Source organism: Trifolium pratense, linkage group LG4 (genome assembly GCF_020283565.1).
Source record: "Trifolium pratense cultivar HEN17-A07 linkage group LG4, ARS_RC_1.1, whole genome shotgun sequence".
Classification (NCBI taxonomy): Eukaryota; Viridiplantae; Streptophyta; class Magnoliopsida; order Fabales; family Fabaceae; genus Trifolium; species Trifolium pratense.
Window position 1 is genome coordinate 15239513 of NC_060062.1, and position 7916 is coordinate 15247428.

The 7916-nt window shown below is 32.6% G+C and overlaps 2 long non-coding RNA genes across 4 annotated transcripts; one reads left to right on the top strand and one right to left on the bottom strand.

Moving 5' to 3' along the window:
- On the bottom strand, positions 1–7156 carry LOC123924182. Its single transcript, XR_006814635.1, has 6 exons — positions 6938–7156; positions 5844–6034; positions 5093–5435; positions 4519–4604; positions 3915–4319; positions 1–315 (listed from the first exon to the last, which is right to left on the bottom strand). It is a non-coding gene; the product is annotated as an uncharacterized LOC123924182 (long non-coding RNA).
- On the top strand, positions 390–3532 carry LOC123924181. Of its 3 annotated transcripts, XR_006814633.1 has the most exons (6): positions 390–830; positions 1512–1618; positions 2152–2238; positions 2327–2470; positions 3138–3174; positions 3311–3532. It is a non-coding gene; the product is annotated as an uncharacterized LOC123924181 (long non-coding RNA). The 3 variants fall into 3 exon arrangements; XR_006814632.1 differs by having other exon boundaries at positions 3138–3532; XR_006814634.1 differs by lacking the exon at positions 3138–3174.
- Positions 7157–7916: the final 760 nt, after the last annotated feature.

The following is a 7916-nucleotide window of genomic DNA, read 5'->3' on the forward strand; positions in this document are numbered from 1 at the left end:
TGACAAACTTAATCGATCCTTTGCTTATAAGCATGTATGTATGACATCACTGGTTTCAAATAGCTGATCTTTGGTACAAGAAAAAAACCTTAGTACTAATGTCACAAGATTCATAAAATTTCCTGTGGTGCCTTACTACTAATGTTTAGTGGCAAATTCAATTCCACAAAAAATCAAAAAAATCAACAGTCACCTAAAATGTCTAAACATGAGTGCAACGTGGACAATCTCTTCCAATTTAACTATGTCACTCTCCCTTTAGATCTTTATATACTATTTGATTTAATCTTCCCTTTGGGTGTAGAGCTTCTTTACCTGAAAGTTATTCAATTCACGGTATACAAAGGAATGTGTTTAATTTTTAATGAATGGAACTAATCAAGTCACTACAAGAAAATTGTCATTTTGCGACACTTGCATTGCGACGATTTGACCAAAACCGTTGCAATGTGCTAAATGTTAGAATTTTGCAACGGTTCATGCGACGGTTAGATCAACCGTTGCAATGTTTGGATTTAATTTTGGAATTTTGCGACAGTTATGAGTGAACCGTTGCAATGTTTTGCCTTTTGCCGCCCACTAAAATTTTTGCTCCTTTCTCTCCTAAATAAAAAATCCACTCATAGTATAACCTTTTTTTGATTATCTTTCCCCCAATTTGCCGTCAAAAAAAAAATTTATCTTTCCCCCAAATTTCACAAACCCTCCTCCTGGAATCGCAAATCCTCCGCCGAATCGCAAATATGGAACCACAAACCCCTCCTCCGAATCCCTAATCGAAGAACCTCAAACCCCTTCGCCGTTCCTCCGATTACTCTCTCTCAACACAGGTTCCTATCTCCTCTCTCTCTCTCTCTGTATCACTCTTTGTATCTCTCTCTATCTGCGATTACTTAATTGTTTGTTAACTTGATTATGATTATTTTGAGTGACGATAATTTGTTAATTTGTTAATTTCTTGGATTCTTTATAGTTTGATTTTAGGGTTTTTGAGTTTAGTGGTTTAATTTCTTGGATTCTTCTGTTGTTTGATTGTTAGGGTTTTGATAGTTTTGAAGATGAAATGTTAATTTTCCCTTTGGATTTTGCTTGAAGCTGTTCTGGTAATGCTGATATTTCTTTGTACTTTATTTCTTGTTCTTTATCTGTTGTATGTTAGTTTGTGTTGCAAAATTACCTACCCATTCTTGCCACTTGAGTTTCATTCCTGATATTAATGGATCTGCAATTACACAATTTAAGCTGTTAAACTTTATCAAAAATCAACAGCACTAAATTGAACTCACACTAAATTGAACATTTCCACAACCTCTGTACATTCTCAAGTGACTGAGATGGATATATATGTTGTTTTTAATTGGACAATGGTGAAAGATATTAGGTGGAAAGATATTCTTCTAATTTCTATGAAGTGCTTATTTGCTTATTTCTATTTCAATTTATGAAAGATATTTTGTTTTTAAGCTTATCTCTCCCGTGGAAAATGTAATTTTATAGTTTTCATTATACAGGAGGAGTTAGAATTAGAAACACATCGCAAAGAAAATTCTTCTCTGACTGATGCTGCATACACAACAGTTTTTGGAAAAGAACATCCAGGACGTCTTAAAGGCGTGGGGTAAAGTGTTCTCCCATCTCAATACCTTGGAAGCTCACAAGAGCTCCATCCAGTTTCTAATGATTTTATAAAGAAGCATTTTCACTCATATTCCTTATCTCTTATTGATATTTGTGTTGTATGTTTTTATAGACTTAATCTCTTATTGAAATTTACATTGAAGCTCCATGATAATAGAAACTAGCAAATATAAAACTATCATTCAAACATGTTATACAATTAATCTATTTACTTGCATTTAGACTTAGATTATTTGCATTTAGACTCAGATGATTGTAATTAGTTAAACTTGTGAATTTTAAATTTAAGCTTAGTTTTAATATTTTAACTTTAGATGTTAATTTGCTTGTCTATGTTATGATATTTTTTACACTTCAAACGTTGTGGTAATGTATGGTTTTGGAAATATAAGTTCTGCAAAATTGAAATCTAGTAGAAGGTGATGACATGCATGTTCAACTCCTGGGTTTTATATCCTAAGTCGTGACTCTATTTTATCTATGAGATAACATAGCATCAACTAAATCTTGCAGCGTTCTTGTATCCTTGAATTCGATGGAGCAAATAGTGGAAATCCTGGAAGGTCTGGAGCAGGAGCTGTGCTGCGTGATGGGAACCAGGTGTCTACTCTATGCATCAATATTCATATTTGTACTATAAAGCTATATGCTATATATCAATTGTAGTAACCCTTGGGTCTCTTTACAGGTTCAGCGCTTCAGTCAAGGACTGGGCACTCATACAAATAATTCTGCTGAATATCAAGGTTTAATTTTGGGATTGAAAGAAGTAGCCAACCAAGGATATGATCGTGTTTATGTTCGAGGTGACTCTCAGCTTGTTTGCAACCAGGTTAGTTCCCTTAGAGAGAGTATGCATTGACCAATCTTGGTCTATATTTCACTACTTAACTTGCATCTGAATGAAATGAATGATAATAAAAAGAAAAACATAATCCAATTGTTTAAAAAATATTGCATGTTGATTTGAAATTACAAGCAATTATATGGCTTCTACATTGGACAAGAGAAAATTATGGATTAGAGGATTGAGGAAATCATAGGTGGTTAAGTTAAAAATCATGTACAAAAATTTCATTAGTTTTGTTCTTCTACATTAAACACAATGCAAGGATTCATTTAATTCATACCATTCCCAATGGTTAGTTGAAGAAGATTATTACTACTGATCATTCTGCTTATTACTTATTAATAACCATATTTTTTCCTAGGGTATTCACTTTTTCATCTAGAATTTGAAAATCATTTATGATCATACTTATTCAAATTGTTTTTTAATTGGCACATCTGTCTACTACTAAAGATCACTAGCATATATCTTTATTGAAAATCATATATGATTCAAATGCTTGAATGGTCAAAACCTGTATGATTTGAAATTAAAAATACTAGTTCCACTACTTTGAATAGAAAATCACTAGCATCAATGGAATTAGTCCATATAATTTTACCTCCCTGTTTCATGATTTTAACAAATGCCTGTTTTTTAATGTTTTAAGGGCCATAACACTAAAGCTGATGCTCAAGCAAGTCGGGGTATTTATTACATATGGTTTTTTCACGAATCCGATTTTCTGAACCGCTGTTCGCCTTTCAGAAGGAAGAACACCATGAGATGCTCAATCTGCGTTCACCAATCTTACTCTGACTAATCGTTCACTTTCTTGATCAGGTTTGGCGGCGGATGGAGAGGATTGGTGGCTTTGGAGAAACTATCACCACATTTGAAACTTATTTTGATGTAATGTTATGTTTAACAATATTTATGCTTTAGTTTTTGAACTACATTAGTTTCTTTCGTTTGGAACTTCATGTACTTGAATTAAACTTTTGATGTATGGATCTCGTCACTATTGAATGAATTATATAAATGAGATTAAGTTATTTATATTTATATATTTGTGTATTTTAATTTCTTTACACCTATATGGATATTGTAATTGTTCTTTAATAAGCCATCAAAATGAATAAAAAATATTTTTTTAGTGAATAAAGTGTTTTAATTTTATTTAAAAAAAAAAAAAGTTTGCGACGGTTTTATAACCGTTGCAACATTAATTTAGTGTTATGTGGGGGAAAACATAGCGACGGTTTGAAACTGTTGTAACAACGGTTTTCAAAACTGTCGCAAAGTTCTCTTGCGACACACAAATCAGCAACAGTTTGCCAACCGTCGCAAATGTACAATTGCAACAGTTTCAACTGTTGCAAACTGCAATTTTAACCGTCGCAAAGTGCTTATTTTCTTGTAGTGAGTGAAAGAGAGAAAGAGATACCTGCATGCTGCAATTTGATTCTTGTAGTAGTATAGGTATATTGTCCAATGCATTGCAAGACCAAGAAATTAAGAACCAGAAATTAAGAAATAACAAGACCAAGAAAGTAAAATCATATCAATTATTTGAGAAACAAACCCCTCTAAAGAGACCACCAAGCAAAGGGCCTGCCAGGTCCAGCCTCTTGTTTCCGTATCTTCAGCCCTCCGCCCAAGTGCACACGGTAGTAGCCCGGTGAATGATATATCTGTGGGGCAATGATAAGCATAATAGATACTCAAAATGAAGATAACAAGATCAGCCTTGTAACAAACTTACCCAAAATAGTACGCATTTTTTATCTCACAATACTCTCCAATACCAACATGTGGAAACATCTCCTATTGAAGGATTTCCTTAGCATACCTGCAGATTAGGATACAACTTACCCAAAATAGTACGCATTTTTTATCTCACAATACTCTCCAATACCAACATGTGGAAACATCTCCTATTGAAGGATTTCCTTAGCATACCTGCAGATTAGGATACAAGTGAAACAATTGCTTAATAATGGATGCAAATGAATCATTCTTGGGTTTTATAGAAAAACAACTTAACTCACTTAATAATGGATGCATGTGAAACAGTTGCTCAATAATGGATGCAAACCAGGCACTAATAACATACCATTTAGATGACAACACTGACCTGAAAGAGGACCAAAACACAACAACACAATAGCATAAAGACTAACAAAATTAAGTAGATAACTGACAGGACTATCATGTAAAATCAATATACTAAATAAAAAAAAAAAGTTCAATAATCATTATTAAATTTACATCTAAACAAAACTACAACCAGTATAAAACTCAAGGGCATGTACACTAATTTTGCCATAGGCACCGGATACTTAAGTTTAAAATTCAGCACCGGATACTTAAGTTTAATGAACTCTAAATACATGCAAGATGAAGGATCGAGTATGAGAATTATTTGCAAAAAATCATAGGATTGCAAAAGCATAACGGAAACCTAAATAATAAACATACAATAGTTGAAGAATACTAAAAATTGAACACCAGAGAAACATAGGTATATGATTCAATTAATAGAGACTTCAATAATGGCTCTTATTCTGATTACAGGAAAGGATCAACAAATAGTGGACAACAAAAAATATATCAAACATTTACCTGTCTGAAAAACAACACTCTGCAATACCTGCAAAATTTAAATAGTTTAAGTTTCAATGTTTTGACATTAATTAATTCTAATCTCAAATAAAACAATGTTCTTAGTGATAGCTTAATTACCTTTGTCTGACAACATTGGCATTTACAAAACAGGGTGACCTATAGCTTATACGAATGACCAACATTTTCACATTTGAACAAAAGAAAACAAAGATGAAAAAAACCACCAACACCTTGTATTAGTTAGGCCTTTACTTAGCATAGCTAGAAACAATGGACCACATTGCAGAAAACTAACCAAATAGTTGCCAAAGAAGCATAGTTTAACACCATCTCCAATTCCCTAACATCATCAATATTTAGTAATAGATTAATTCTAATCATCATATCATAGAGACTAAAACATGCTAAATAAAAAATTAGTGATTCTGCAACAATTATATTATCACAACTTATCATTATCATTTAAGAATTCTCAGTCACTAAACCACATGATTGTTAAAACCTGAGTTCATGACACACTAGTCCAAGCACAAATTTTTTGCAAAATCTCCATAGGCACTCATGTACCTGGTCTGAGTTTTTATACTAACAAAAACAAATTATTTTCCTCTTTCAGCAATTATGATAGATTGTTGGATACGTCATGCATGCATCTTGCCTTAGTACAAGTTAACTTTATTAACTATCAGGCCAGATTCAAGTAAAATAATACCAAGATCAAATCAATATACAAATCATGAACTTATACCTCAATATACAAATCAGATTTAATGCTCTAACTCATAACATTATCACATATTGGTGAATTTTAATGCACTAATAAGAAATAAACTTCAGGACAAAAGTTTGGTGATGTTGCTTCAAAATGCTCAATACCTTTTTGTTTAATCAACAAAAGAAAACGATGTCTGCAGCCGAGAAGCATAAGAAAGATGGAACCTTCAATTGTGAGACAGACAAGAAGGTAAATTGTTCAAAAACCACAGTTGCACAGTAGGAAAAACAACACCAAAACACACTCAGCATGAAAGAATCACCTAGCCAAACAGTTCATGGGATATGAAGTCCCAATGACAGCATAAAGAAAAAAGACAAATATAGTGGAAATTTTGATGCAATTAACAAGGGAGGGAATAACAAAAGTTTAGAAATAGCAAATAAATGTAAACATACAGCATCACAGACTCGCCCAAGCAACAAATGACATCAAACAAACATACAATCGGAGGACATTAAATCATTACTCTCAAACAATATCCCATTATAGACTATTCAAAATTTCAAATAAGAGTAAAATTTAAGGTATAGCAATTTTTGTACTCTTTTAAGTTTCAACTCACGCCACATAGAATGATTCAATTATCATATATAAAATACCTTATTATACACACACACCCTAATTATTCTATAATTATACATCAAACTTCTATATTATCAAGATATATTGATTTAAGTGTCAATACTTTTGTTCAAAAGAAGTGTCAATACTTAGATTTTCCGAAGTAGTGTGAATAAGTCCTTTTACCCTTTGATTTCAAATATTTGCACACAATTGGTAGGCTATGCATCAATAATATATCATAATAACAGACAAGAGATTGAATCATTAAATTATTACTAAGACTAAGATTAACTAATACCAAACCTAATAAACCAATTATACTTCTAAAAAAACATAAATTAAGAAATCGTAAAAAAAGAACTCCCCTTTACATCTTCATTGCCACCTTGTGAATTGAGGTCCTTCCATAAACCCTCTTCCTACAAACCCATTAGAAAGAAGAAAAAAAACCCAAAAAATTGAATCTTAAAAATTAAATAACAGGGCAAAATTAAAATTACCTTAAGCTCTTGTAAAGCAACAAGAATTTCCCAGAGCCTTTCCAGGTATGTCTTTCTTCTAAGCACCTAAAATACACACAAAAAGACGTAGAAGGGAGTGAGGGAATCAGAGTTGTTGAAAGCAAAATTTTAGGGTTCTTGCTGGGTCGGGAGAGAAATCACGAGAGATTTAGGGTTCGACGGATATGGAGGTGCTGGGTCGAAACGAAGGAACTAGGGTTTGGCGAAGAAGGAGGTGTTAACGGAACTACAACGATTTATGGTCGACGGTGAGGTTCTTGGGTGAAAAGGAAGTTTGATAAGGATGAAGATGGTGGTTTGATGAAATGGAGAGAAACAAAGGAAAATAGGAAATTTAATCTCTTTTTTTTTTCTTTTCAATTTATTAATTAATCAACAACCCTGGGGTCAAGGGTTCGACACCCAGCAACTATAAATTTAATTTATTAATTTTTCCTACTATAGCGCTTAGGTTAAAAGAGCTATTATAAAATATTTGCTTTAATAGCGTTTTGTGTAGAAGCGTTATTATAGTTATCGGTGTTCACATATTTAATAGCGTTTTAACCAAAAGCGCTATCATATTGTCCTTGCGTTTGACCTTTTAAAAGCGCTTTTCTTATAACCGCTATTAAATATGCTCCGTGTCAAGTTTTAATAGCGCTTTTTAAATAAGCGCTATTAAATGGGCGCTATTAAATCTAATTTTTGTAGTAGTGATCGGAGATAGTTATTCCGGAGACTGTATTATAGAATGGAACATAGACGGTGCATCTGAACAACATATATTAAATATTATTCAAAATATGACCATGGCAGCTACTGCCTTCAAAATTAAAAAGAATTCTGATAGAAAAACTAAAGATATGCTAGTAATGGGATTTACTGGTCAATTAAAAGGTTGGTGGGATAATATCCTCAGTGAGGAAGATAAGTTAAAAATTGATTCAGCAGTTAAATTAGAAACAAATGAAGAAAT